The sequence below is a fragment of the Rhinolophus ferrumequinum genome, chromosome 12 (genome assembly GCF_004115265.2).
Source record: "Rhinolophus ferrumequinum isolate MPI-CBG mRhiFer1 chromosome 12, mRhiFer1_v1.p, whole genome shotgun sequence".
Classification (NCBI taxonomy): Eukaryota; Metazoa; Chordata; class Mammalia; order Chiroptera; family Rhinolophidae; genus Rhinolophus; species Rhinolophus ferrumequinum.
This window is the reverse complement of record NC_046295.1, coordinates 63,228,914-63,243,272: the sequence shown is the minus strand read 5'-3', so window position 1 is coordinate 63,243,272 and position 14,359 is coordinate 63,228,914. Positions and strand designations below refer to the sequence as shown.

Genomic DNA, 14,359 nt, shown 5'->3' with positions numbered 1-14,359 from the left:
AGTTACTTATCTCCATTTCATTAGGATTCTTTTCTCAGGTTTTATTTTGTTCTTTTGTTTTTAGAACATATTCCTTTGTTTCTTTATTTGGTTGGACTCAATGTGTTGGTTTCTATGCATTAGAGAAAATGGCCACCTCTCCCAGTCTTGAAGCAATGGCCTCCTGTAGGAGAGGAACCTTATCGTTCAACCCTACCCTAGCTTTTGGTTGTCTCTGAAACCTTTGTTGTTGTCCAAGCAGCCTATTTTATCTTGAATGCCTCCTAGTAGTTGAGGGTTTGCCCAGACCTGTCAGTATTCCAAAGGGGAGGATCTGAGTCAGCACTTAGATTCAGACTGATTGGAAGCCATACCCTCAGGTAGCAGCTTTAGAAGTATGCAAATGTATACAGACTTTTGGAACCACAAGCTAAGACTTGCTGGCCACCAGAGCCAGGCAATCTGGATGTATACCCTGGGCAGCAGTCACAAAAATTGGGGCTCCACACAAGTGTACATGCTCCTTTCTGGAAGATATCGGTGAGCTGGCAGCGGGAGGGCACAAAGATGGCGTCCACCCACCTCCATTCCCTGAGTGCACCCCACAGGCCCCTAGTTGTGTGCCAAACCTGAAGCCTGCCCCTCAGGCCAAAGTTCCAGGACAAGCACACAGGCCTGTTTCACAGAAAGATTTGGGCTATGTTTTAGGCTGCTGTCTGTGCAGTACCCTGGGGGTGGAACCCTGCCAAGAACTATCTCTCTAATTGTTACACCCTGTGGGAACCCAGAGCACACGTCCCCCATGCCACTAGAGCCAGGCAATCAAGGAGTATCTCCTGGGAGCAGTAGCTGCAAAAGCTGGAGCACCAGATGCATGTCAAAGCTCTCCTACAGGAGATACCGGCACTCTAGAGTGTGGCAGATAGAGAGCACGTGTAGTGGTACCTTCTGGGGGGAGGGGGTGGGAAAAGCCTACTATTTGGAAAAAAACCTTGTTTGGTTAGAACAAGGCAGCAGAATAGAACGAACCAAATGCCTGCCAGCCAGTAGGCCCCTAGATGTGTGATATATTAGATGGATGCCCTCAGGCTCAGGCTTTAAGATTCGCAAATGAGTCTCATTCACATAAAATCTGGGTGCCTCTGGATCAATTGCCTCTGCGCTGAGCCCTGGAATCCATGAGTTGCCCTAAAGAGCCATTTCTCCATTCGTTATAGTCTTGTGGACGTTTTGAGGGCTCATCTCTCAGGTGCAGGTCTTAAAAGTTGGGGTACCCAGTGTGGAGTTCAAACCCTTCACTCTAAATGGAGAAGCTTTGGGTTTTGAGTTCCTTTCCAACTGTGGGACGCCATACTGGAAATGGGGTTTATGGAGAGACTGTGTGCCCCTCTCCTACCCGCTTCCATGCAGGTCTTCTCCTTCACCCAATGTGTAGGGATTGCTCAGACAGTTTTCAGGTTTTCTTCAGAGGAAGTTGTTCCACGTGTAGCTGCAGGTTCGGTGCATCCTTGTGAAGAGGTGAGCCCAGGAACCTTCTACATCGCCATCTTGAAACAGAACCTCCCAAAGGCAATGTATAGCTTTCCTTAGAAATACTAAAAAATGTACCCAATATACTAAAATTGTCAAAATAACGATTAGGATCATTTCCTGCTTATCACTGTAAAATCTTCCTTTTTCCCTTCTTTTCCCCAGCTCCGTTATTACTATCTCTTTCCAATAACAATGAAAAGGAGACAAAGGGAAAACACTTAACGTCTGCTAAACCATTCGTCTTCAGATATTTTTTTGCTCATATAACTCCTAAAACGATATTGACAATCCGTGTAACCCTTGTTACTTTTTAAGCAGACATCTGAAAATTTGGGGCAGGTTTTTAAAAGATGGCATTTCCATAGTGTATAGACTTTTTAAAATAAAATTATTATATCTCTTTTGAATGTACCCCATGACATCTAAATGCTATAGCAAATATGATTCCTTATAGCAGTGAACAAGCATATTATTTTAAACTTGGCATGGTTTCTTGTTTCCTTAGGTCTTTTCCATTCTAGTTCCAGCACATAATTCTATTCTGATGCAATATATTTTTATGTCCTAAAACCTTTTTTTTGATCACAGCATTCCACTTCTCTGCTACAAAAATTGTGAATATAAATTGACAATTTTTAAATTTTCTGTGACGAAAATTGCTATTAGATTGAGTTATTATTATAATTATTATTTGTATATAATTTGCCAAACATTATACATTTGATACTTATTACATGTGAAAATATGTGATACATGAGAGATTCATCTCTTAATGAAATGGATCATTTGTGCATGTATCCATGGATTTCTGTAACTCACTATTAGAATAAAAGAGCATATGGCATCAATTTCACTTCTATTTTTCATTTGTATAGGTTTTAGTGATGAAAGCCTTTTTTATACAAATATGTAGAAGGGACTTGAAAGAGTTGTATTAAATTGATGTCACTAAATTCTTTGAGTTCCTCCTGAGTTACATACCAAAAATAACATGAGTTATCTATCATCAAAAAGTCTTATAAATGATTTATTAGCTGATGATTCCCTTAGGTCCTTTTTCAAGTTTACTGAAACTGAAGAATTGGAAAATGTATAGCTTGCAAAAGGAGTTGTTACCCAATCATTATAATTATTCGCTTTCTCAAATTTCTGGAAAGTCCTCCAAAGAGACCTTACTAGTACTTATTAAAAGACTACCTGTTAACTATTTCACTTGGAGGCACTTTGTTTAACGTAATTGTGTTTGGGAAAATCAAAACAGTACACATTTTAATAAACTTTTAGTAATTCAATAGTTTTTGATAAAATCATTTTACCTTACAATGTACATTGTTATATTTTTATCAAACTCTTGGAGAAACTGCATCTTGGAGCTTCTTAGAGGACCTGCTTATTGTTTCTTAATTAAAGAGAGGTATGGTTGGTTGGAGGTCAGGGATATTTTTTCCTGCCTAACTATTGCTTTATAGACATCTTGATACATAGACTGGCATCTGATGAATAGTATACATGAGTATTAGAATGACTGGAGAGGTATATTCCTGCAGAAATTCATAAATTGAACTACTCATTCATATATCATTTTCAATAAAATGTTACAGTTCTTCACGAAAGTCACACAATTCTCTTTCAAATCATTCTTAGCAAATATATAGTGTGTTTTTTAATTATTGTAAATGGGATTTTACCACATTTTTAAAACATACTGCTTCTCCATAAAAATTGATTGCTTTTGAAATATTTATCTTGCCACCTTACAAATCTGTTCTACTAATTCTGGTGGTTTCCAGTTGATTTCTTTAGAGTTTCTAGGTTTACAATATTACATGAAATAGTAAAATAAGTCTTGTTTGTTTAAAATATTAAATATTGATAGTGCAGCAGTGATCTTGCTTTATTAATTTTTATGGTTGTGCCTTCAGTATTTCACATATAATGAATGAATGAATTTTTTTCTTGTAACTTGTTCCATAGTTCATGACTTATTTTCACGTGAACTGCTTCCATATTTTGACAAAATTTACAAGTCTCAAATTTTAATGGAAAAATTTCCACCCATTAACATTATGCTACATACAGTAATGATGATTTACTTTATATATTTGTTAAATGGTTGCTTAAATGGTTAAAATCTACAATATCCTGGAATGGTGTCTTGCACTGTTGCATGAATTAAAAAACTACCTTGCACCATCAATCATCTGTACATACAAATAACTTTACACACACACACACACACACACACACACACACACACCGTTTTTTTATGACTAAATTTGAAAAATAATCCTAGTAACTAGATAACACGAAATAAATAAATGTGTGATTAGCCACTTCCTATTGTTGAACTCAGCCTTCCAGATGGCTTACTTTGATTCTAAGCCAGTGCTTCTCAGGGTCAGTAGACTTGTTCACCTTCGCTTCTCCAAAAAAGGAATGGAAAATTCCTAGGAAGTTGGGAACCATGCAGAGTTTCCATATGCTCTGTTCTAGTATCTAACCGTGCATTTTGCTTTGTTTATTTACTCATTCATTCATTCACTCAAAATTTATTCATGCTTTCTGCAAGTCCATGTGCTGTATAGCAGAGGCTATAAAAAAATAAAATAAAAAATAGCTCCAGTCTCCAAGATGCAGTTTCTCTATCTTGGATACTTCTGGATGCACCTGAAATTGTGCTTCTCTGCCTGGTGCTTTTTTTATTTTTTATTACACGTTTTTCATCTGAGGTAATTGTAGTTTTAAGAAATAACACAGAGAGATCCTCTATATCATTTCTTAGTTTCTCCCAATGGTAATATCTTGCAAAACTATAGTAAAAGATCACAACCAGGACACTCACATCGATACAGTTGGGGTACAGAGCAGTTCCACCACCACAAGGACCCATATATATGTTCTTGTAGAGCCACAGACACTTCCCTCCTACCCCTAACTCCGCCCACTTTAACCTCTTGCAACCTCTCATGTGTTCTCCATTTCTGTAATTCTGTCATTTTAAGAAGCTATATAGACATTCCTGTAGCAGAGGAGGAGGGATGAGGAACACCGCCTTGTTCCCACCAGGTGGACATAGAATCCAGGTTCCTCAGTGCGCCCCCACTGACACTAACGTGTGTGTGGGGGTGTGTGTGTGTGTGTGTGTGTGTGTGTGTGTGTGTGTGTGTGTGTGTGTGGAATCCTCGTTACTGCTGGATGGGGATGGAAACTCTGGCTCTTTGCTAAGCTTCTGCTGATAGCATCCTGGCTGGGAAGGCGAGGAGTGCCTCCACTCCTCCACGGACACAAGGAGGGGACCTCTTTACTGTGTGGTGATGGTGAAAGTCTTGACTTCTGCACTCTGGCACCACTCCAGTGGGAAGGGGAAGACCCTTGTTACTTCTGTGGGAGTGTGGAAGTGAGACACAGCCCTCCCTCCTGTGGTCTCCATTGGCATGAAAGACCCACCTCCCTACTTGGCCTTCTCTTATACACTCTGACAGATGAGTTGCAGTGTGCTCTAGAGCTTTCCAAGAGTGGAAGTCTAGGCTCCACTTGGCTTCTGCCTGGTATGGCTGGAGTTGGGCCACAGGTTTTTCTGTGGTGTTTGGCTAGAGTAGAGGAGTTGAGTGGTTATTGTGTAAATGTGTTCTATCTTGCTAGGCTGCCCTTTTCTTCATACTTTGGCTAGAGAGAGCAGTATTTTGTTATTTGGGGCTTTTTTTTTTTTTTTTTTTTTTTGTCCATTCCCATTGGTGTTTTGGGCTTATCAGCTTCTTTAGCTCCAAGTCTGGGATATGTAAGGAAAACAGAAGCCCAAGGAACTCATCATCGTGTTGGTCTTTGGTTCTCTATGTCCTTCATTGGTCTGCCTTCTTATCATGTCATTTTACGTTTATTTTATACATAACATCCAAGGTCTTGGGTGGCACTTAGCAGGACTAAGGAAAAGTATATGTACTCTGCCTAGAAACAGATTCCTCTGCTTTAGTGGGCATCATTTCTTCTCTATCGAAAGATTTTTCCATGTTCGTTCTATCAATCCAACAGTGATACTGCTCTTTATGTGTTATCCTTTGTGGAAGCATGGTTATCTCAGTTTATCCCATATCTTATGCCCCATGATGACTTTTATAAGAGTTATGAAGAAAAACATAAAAGCAATTAAGCAAAAGCATGAATTAATCATAACTGAAATTTCTTAAATCATCCTTATCTATAGGGATATATGGGAGTGAGTGAATTGTACCATGTGTTTAAGAATGAAATGCTATTGTCCTTCAAAATTATTCCCCAAAAGGCATCCAAAGTGATCTTGATAGACACCCTAACTCAAAACATTGTCATTATTTTTATTGTTTTAGTAAAAAGCTCCCAGCTTTTGGATATGGCCTATTCAGCCTTGATGGTTCTGGCACTCACCTTTCTAGCCTCACTCCTCGGTACTCCAGCCAGAGTGAACTCTCATTGTTTTACGCATGCCGTCTCTTGCTTCTGGGTCTGCACGTGTTGATCCCTGGGTCTGGAATGCCATCCGCCTGCTTCTACACGTTCCCTTACTTCTACTCATCGTTCTGGTCTCACTTCTGAAATTAGTTTGACCCAAAAAGCTTACCTGACCACCCCATCCCTGCCTCAAGTCTGGAGAACATCCCTCTTATGTGTTGTCATATAATGTGGTATCTTACCCTTTTTAATCATCTACTTAAGACAAGAATGGCCCTTAGGGTAGAGATGGAGTTCTATCTCTGTATCCTCAGTGCCCCTGTACCTGTCATATCCTTTTCATCCCTATAGGGGGTCATGAAATTTCAGTTTTACAACTACTTGGATACAAACATTATCACCCATGGTGTCATGGGGAAAAATCTAGTTCTCTAATTGGTTCCATAACTTGGAGAAGATCAGACAGTGTGAGAGCTAGTAATAACTAGAATTCCCATCTGAAGATTCTCATTCAATCCTTCACACCACACCCTACTTTAATGAATGAAATGGGAGAAAGGGGGTGACATGGTGAAATTTAATGTGTTGAAAGCATTACAATTGCCAAAGTAAAATACTTGCAATTTTATTTGCACACAGATTATTCATAAAATAACCCAAACATTTTAATATGGGAATGTGGCAGGAAAAAATTACTAGAGTACTTCAAGGTGTAGTAGATTAGACCACACAGACCATTAGAATGAAAACCAGGCAGGATAGATCATTTTCAATCAGGTTTTATGGAAACTACAGAAGGAAATTATTTAAATATATTCGTTGGCTCCTGTAACTATTTATCAACTATCTCTTAGGTACTTTGGAAGCTATGATTGCTGTACATTATTTGCTTTTAAGTAGCTTACTGTGAAATAGAGTGGTAATACTATGAAGAAGTCAGAATGTATGTCATGAACGAAGAATTATGGTTAATCCAGTTCTAAGCAACTGATATTAAGTGAAAATAAAAATGATGTGACATACATGTTATACAAAATGCTATAGCTGTTCAGAAAATATTCGCCATATTTTGCCATGTATAATGCATACTTTTCCCTCCAAATTTGTGAGGGAAAAATAAGGATGCACGTTATACATGGGTAGTACTAATTCCATATCTGTATAAATGATTTTAGTTCTTTTATTTATGCTTATGAGTTAAAAGTGTAACTCTAGAAATCAATAAAAATATCCATATGCAAAATAATATCTGGAATACAATCATTGGTTTTGTTGAACTTACGACAAACTTGTAGCAACGAAGAGTTCTCAGCCTTCAATAATGCATAAATATCGTAAATTTGTGAGTGGTACATAAAATTTCTTGTACCATAACATGTTAAAAAATAAATGCTAAAATTCCTTTATAATACAAAAAACAAGTACCTGAATGTAAAAAAATAAAAATTTGAATTAGAAAATTGAAATGAAGATTTTTTTTTCCCCTGAAAGTTTGGGCCAAAAACATGAGTGCGCATTTTTCACGGCAAAATATGGTACTTTTAGTTATGGAGGTGATGGGATTTGAACTGGTCTTGAAAGATAGGATTTAGACACTTAGAAATGAGGTTTACTATTGTGGAGAATGGAAAGTACAGACTTGTGACGGGGACTGGAGGTAGCTTGTATGGATGAGAAAGTAGGCTAAATCTATGAACATAGTGGGAATGAGGGCAAGAAAGGAAAGGAGTAGGGACTAGATTGTACTGGGACTTGAATTCCAGGCTATAGAGATGGAATTAGTTAATTCCTTCAGTTCATTGGCAACTGCAAGCCTTTGAAGATTTTTGAGCAGGAAGGTGGCATGATCAGAGCCTTGTTATAGGAATATTAATTTGGCCTCTCTGGCTGGAAATCACTGAATGTGAAATAAAGTAGAAGAAGAGGTTGTATGTATAGAGATTACAGAATCAATCAAGTCATAAAATAAGGTTTTAAATCAGCATAGCAACAATGGGCATGGAAGACAGCAACTTATACAGCCTACATTTCCAAACCCCCAAAGACCTTCAAGCCTTATTGAAGTCAGAGAGAGGAGATGAGGAAAGGAAAATATCAAAGGCAACTATAGCCTGAGACTTTACTCATAATTTACCACTCTTTACAGGACCTAAAGGGAAACAAACTTGAGAACAAACACCAAACTATACTCAGAATCTTTCTTCCTTTCTAACTGCTAAGGTCAAGTGTTATTAGGTCCAACATGTGCCATTTTTTGTCTTTCCTTAAGACAGACTGATATTCAGCAGATGTGCATCAGTATAGTTCTAAAAGTTGATGAAACATTGAAATACGTATGTGCTGGTTGGTAAATAGCTGCTGCCGCGAGTCCCTTGAATGCCCCTTTACCGACCTGACCCCTTTTTCGGGCTCATTGGCATATTCCACCGTCCAGCACCTTATAAAGGTCACATTTGGCACGTAAGCGGGCATGCAGCACTCTGCTAGATGCCAGAACTGATACCTGTTCTCACTGATCAATGATCAAGCCATTCTGGGCGGTAATATTAATTTTTGAATTAGGGAAATATTTTGAACATTACCCCTACCATGGATGAAGTTATCTTCCAGAAGGTTCTCAGGTTCTTTAAGCAAGTAGGCTTCTGTTCAGACTATACATGTCTGAATCTCAGGGATAGATCCACTCTCCGGGGTTAAGTTGAAACCCTGTTGTACTGAAATTCACAGGACTTCACATTTAAATAATGATTACTTGGTAATTTTAAAAACTGTTAATACTCAGTGCTAAATGAGAGTACAATAAAATATGTACTTGTTATTCCTGATAATGGGAATATAAAATAATTTGACAATAAGCTAATGAGTTTGAAAAGTTGGTATTATTTTGCCTCAAATTTTTAATGGATGAAAGATAGAAGGGAACAAGGTGATTATAGAAATGTTGTTCATAATTGTAAAAAACTGGAATCAACCTAAATAGCAAACATTAAAAGAATAGTTAAACCAGAGTGGTGTAGCTGATGTTACATTTTATTTACTTCTTTATAACAATTCTGAGTTATTAGCTATTGTAGCAAGAATAAATAAGGTTAAAGATAATTCTAAAATCTCCAGATTTCTTGCCTAAAAGTGCTTGCCCACAGAGTTTTAATTATAAAACCCAGGCTTATCTCACATTTCTCATCCAGACAGTAAATACCTTAAGACAATTAAGAATACAGGATTTTCAGGGTGGCTGGTTAGCTCGTTGTGTTTGTATGTGGATGTATGAGTACTTATATGTGTGTAGACATATATTATTTCTTCACATATGACAATTATTTCGCTAATGCATTCTCTTTTGGATACACTCTTTTGAGGGTTTTGTTTTTTGATAGATTTGTCCTAATCCATCAGTAATCTCCTTTCTAGTTTCAGCAGGTGTTTACATTTACAATATGGTGTCCTGCTGCTAGGGTACCATTTGCTGCTATGACACCGCACAGTTGCTCAAATTCACAATTTTGTTCCAATAGCCTGTATTCCAGCCAAATGAGCTAAGCAATTGCAGGGAGGTGGCAGGATGCTAATTTCACACAGATTCGGATATGTAGAATCCAGGGCAGTTAAAAGTCTCCTCAACTAATTCATTGATGAAAATAGAAAGGATTTTAGCTACTAAAAAGAAAGTCACTTGTATGCCTAAGTTCTTGTCTTATATTTGTGAATATATTGGCTCAGCATTGGGTAAACTGGTTCTCTTCTAGAACCTGGATTCCTGTGCTCAAAATCCTCACACAGCCATGGATAAGAACAGATTCCTTCTTCAGAGCAAATCCATAAAATTGAGAAGCATGATATTGTAATAATGAAGAGCCTTTCTCCAGGGACCCAGATATTTGCGTGGTGCCCTACTCAGATGTAGCAAAACTAGGGCTTTTGAGTTGCACAACTCCTGGGTACTGTTATAATGTACGTGAATGAGCACCCCTGGAGTTGTGTAGGGCACAGACTGAATGCCGCTGATGCAACTGCCCTAAAACTATATTCTTTAAAGATGAACTGTGAAAGAAACAAAGGCTCTTCTATTTGTAGAGATTATTTTAACCTTAGATTATATATAAGAAGGAATTTCCTAAAATGTAAGTTATTGTATAATGTAATTACTATTAAATGTAATAGTCATCTAAGGAATTGATATTTAGTGGGTAATCTAAATAGATTAGAGAGAATGAAGACTTCTTTGTATTTTAAAAATTCCAAATTGGTTGATGTTTTAATTCACTTTAGTCAAAGGATTGCGTTGTCAGCTGAAGAAAAATCTAATGTTAGCACAACATGATAACTTCAAGAGTCACACTTCCAGTAATAGTAGCTGAAAACCGCCAAGATGTTGCTGAAAAGAGAAAGTACTTATTTTAACAACAAAAACAGCAATTAAGAAATAATAGTTCGTGCATTTCCAGGAAGGAAACAAATTTCATATTAAAAAAAAAAAAAAAAATACCCTCACCGTTTACCATCACTTGTGAAACTTGTTCAAACCACAGTTGATTTCATCTTTTCAACTTTTGCCTGGTTTTAGATGAGGAATTTTCTCCCTTGGGAATCAAAGAGGTTGATTACACCTCTCCCACTAGAATTGTGCAAGGCCTTTAAGTAGTTCTCCTAAAGTCTGTTTTCCATTATCATTAGGAATTTCACAATATATTTCCAAATGTACTTTTGGATATTTTTATCCAAAACACTGTTCTCTAGTATTGTCAACTCTTGATTACTCAAAAGGTTTTGGATAGTAAGAGTGTAAGATGAGTTGCCTTTTATGTAATATTACTTCTTAAATAAATTATAAAATCTGTAGACAGAATCTGACCGCTCATATGGAAGGTTTCTTTAACTTACTTTTTAGTATTATTCTATTTATAGAATCATCACATGTTAGCATTGGCGTTGTCGTAGACATCACTAACTGTAACTTCTGTATACTGTAGGAAAAGAAAATCAAGTCACTTGCCAGTGACCCATAGTTTGGTCGTGGAAGAGCCAAGATTGCAACTCAGTGGTCTTGACTCCAAGTCTGACGTCCTTTCACTTCACCCTATTTGTTCGTCTCTCTGCCTGTAGTCTTCCCTCCACTGTAAACCCACGCCCCATCTTCCAACAGAGCTTGTTTTCCCTTGCCCTCGTTTGACTGAGTGATTGCTGACTCAGGCAGTGGGATGGGTAGCGGCTGGGTCACATCATTGGAAGACTCTCTGAACTTACAAGAGCTGTTGCCCACTGAGAGAAAGAGACAGGTACATGTGTTAAATACAGTGAGATATGTGCCAGAGCAGGGCTGAGGATCATGTACTCTGGGGACACAGGAAGTTATGGTATACTGTAATTAATATTAACTATAATAGTTATGTAAGGAATTGACATTTAGTGGGTAAGATAGAGAGAATGAAGACTTCTGTGAATTTTACTGATGGCTGATAAGTGTGATACATCCATCACCTTAGTTTATGCTGCTTTGCTTTTAAATCGTTCTGCTGGTTCTTCTCTTTTCCTATGTTTTTCTACCTTTGTCCTTTGCCCCCCCACCACCACTACCCATCTTCACTGATTTGGAGGTTATGCATTCTTTTTCTGTTCATAGTTATGTATATTTTATGTACAAATTTGAAGCTATTGTTTTTCTTCCAATTTTATCATACTGATGTATATGAAAAGACATGAGAACTTCACCTTCTTCCTCTTCCCACTCATGCCCAGTTTCTCTCATATGTTAAACCTTCCTTCTTTATATTATACAAAGATTATTATTTTCTTCCTTAGAGCATATGTCTTTCTTAATAACAAGGGGGTTTATTTGGTATTCATTTTCATTTTCACAGTTATTTTAGCAAGATATTTAGCAATGGACTATATGTTCCACTAGTTTCTTAATCTCAAACAATTTGTTAAGTGCCATTTTCCCCCATACCTGAGTTCTTTATTTTGATGTCTTTTCAATCAATGAAATACATCTTTATTTTCAGAAGTCATGCACATCCTCAAATGTCTTCCTTTTCCCTTATGATTACCAATAGCTTGCTCAGATGTGGAATTTTGGGTTCATAATATTTTTTCCATGTTGCTGTGTATCTTATTCCATTCCTGGCATATGTTTTTGCACAAGAGAAATGAAATATCAGTTTGATTTTCCCATTTGTAAGTATCTTGTTTTTCCTTCCTAGATGCTTGTAATACATTTCCTTTATCCTGGGTGTGAATCACTCATTAATTTTGCCTGGAACTTAATGAATATTTTTGCTCTAAAGCTTCAAGTAAGGAATATATTCTTGCATTAATATCACAACTATTAATTTTCCTAAGTCTATTTAGTTCTGTTGTTGTGGAATTTTATGGCTTTTTTTTTACTGCCTCCAATAACAATTTTAATTTTGTTGTAATTTATATTTCCTTTTCCATCTGTGTGTTTATCTTGATTAATAATTCTCTCCTATAGCTGCTGACTTATGTTTAAAGGAGACCATGTTGCCTTGCATCTTCTTGAGGATGTGCACAAATATTTACTGTACTAGAAAGAAATATTCAGTAATATGAATAATTCAATAATTCAGTATTTAATGATAAGATGCTTTGAAGCAATGTTCTTTTTCTTTCTGCTCAAGTATTTTTTCAAATAGCATTATAACTATTTTTAAAATGTTTCTCTCATTCTTAAATAATCACAGATCTATTAGAATTTTCTACTAGTATATGTCATGGATAAATGTTATCTTCTGTTTTTGAATATAATCAAGAATTTTAGAAGAATGGTTTTTTTTCTAGTAATTTCATTATATTGTCATTGTCCCTCAATTATCATTGTTTATAGTTTTAGCTTAGTATAGCGATTAAAACAAGGGCTTGAGCATTCAAGAGACTTGGGTTTGAGACACAGCACATGCTGTAGTAAAGAACACAGCCTCTGGATCCAAATTATTTGGATTCAAATCCCAGCTCTGCCACTTGCTCATTGTGTAACTTTCGCAGGTTACTTAACCTCTTAGTGCCTTAGTTTTCTCATCTGTAAAATGAGATGAAAAATATTAGTTACTTCATAGTTCTTAAGATTAAAAAGATAATATTTATGAAATACAGGGAGCAGTCCCTGAGACATAGTAAATGCTATAAAAATATTTGCTTTAAATTCTAACTTTAACCTTCTTCTCATTTTTTTGCAAACCTAAAAAAAAAAAGTCTTTTTAAAAAATAAATAAACCAGAAGCTTATCTACCCAGAAATAGGCCTTTAAAAATGACAACAGGAAGAGGAAGGGAGTGTGCTGCCATTTAAAAATATTTGACTTGCTAATTAAGAACAAGATAAATATAATTTTGAATTTTTGTCCCCAAAATTCACCAATAAACCAATGTTAAGTTCTAAAAAATAAAATGCTAGCTCTATCACCTACGAATTGAGTAACTTTACTTTTCATCAAATCTCTCTAAGCCTCCATTTTATCATCTTTAAATGAATATATACAATTACATTAATGCATTTAGTAATAACAATATTAACGTTTATTAATATTATTAAAACTAAGGATTAAATAACAATTTATATAAAATGTTATCACATACGTGCATATTGGTCGGTACTGTTTTTTTAAATAATCGAATGCATACTTGACTATGATACATTTAATTGACTTAACTGAGCGCTGCAAGTCCCATTATTCCACAATTTCTCTTGTCATTGAATTCTTAATGCTGAGTTATTTTATAGATGTGTAAATCCAAAGAGAGTAAGTTACAATTTCAAAGCCACATTGTCAATGCAGAAGGGGGCTGTGAAGCAAGGTCAGTTAGATTCTGCTTTTAATCTTTTGTTTCTTGAGCCTGGGAAAAACAGTGTCTTGATTCTTTTTTCTTCAAAAGGCCTATTTCCTATTAGATGAGTTATTTCCCTCAAGCCCTTCACTTTCTCTTTTCCTTTGTCAAGTGCTTTGAACAGAAACTATGGGCTAAGTGCTTTTTGCATATCTACAAGTTATTCTTCTCTGCTGGGAGAGTGTCCTGGGGTGCAGTGGGGGAGGTGAAGCTAAACAGGTCGGGGGTGGCAAAGGAATATGGCGCATACCATATTTATCGATTTTTTTTTTTTGCGTCCGGTATCATTGATTCCTTTAGTCCTTTGACAGGCATAGCTATTTGGACTTTTCCCACAAAAAAAGTCCAGACATACCCCGCATGCTGTGTTGTATTGTAATTGTAACTAATTGTGGGACATAAGAGGCGACTTCATCACCTGCAAGTAACAAACTACATCACTCTTTAAAACAACTGGTTTCCGTCCTGGCTTGCATTACACTATTTTTATTATGAAAAGCTGTATTGTTCGGGGTTTTTTCCCCCCTAAATACTCTCAAAGATGTTGCTAACTATCAGTTGATGTACCACCTAACATGGAC

At 36.6% G+C, this 14,359-nt stretch overlaps 1 protein-coding gene across 1 annotated transcript in view; it reads left to right on the top strand.

Moving 5' to 3' along the window:
* Positions 1-14,359, top strand: part of SVEP1 (sushi, von Willebrand factor type A, EGF and pentraxin domain containing 1) — a 145,795-nt gene that overhangs the window by 32,931 nt on the left and 98,505 nt on the right.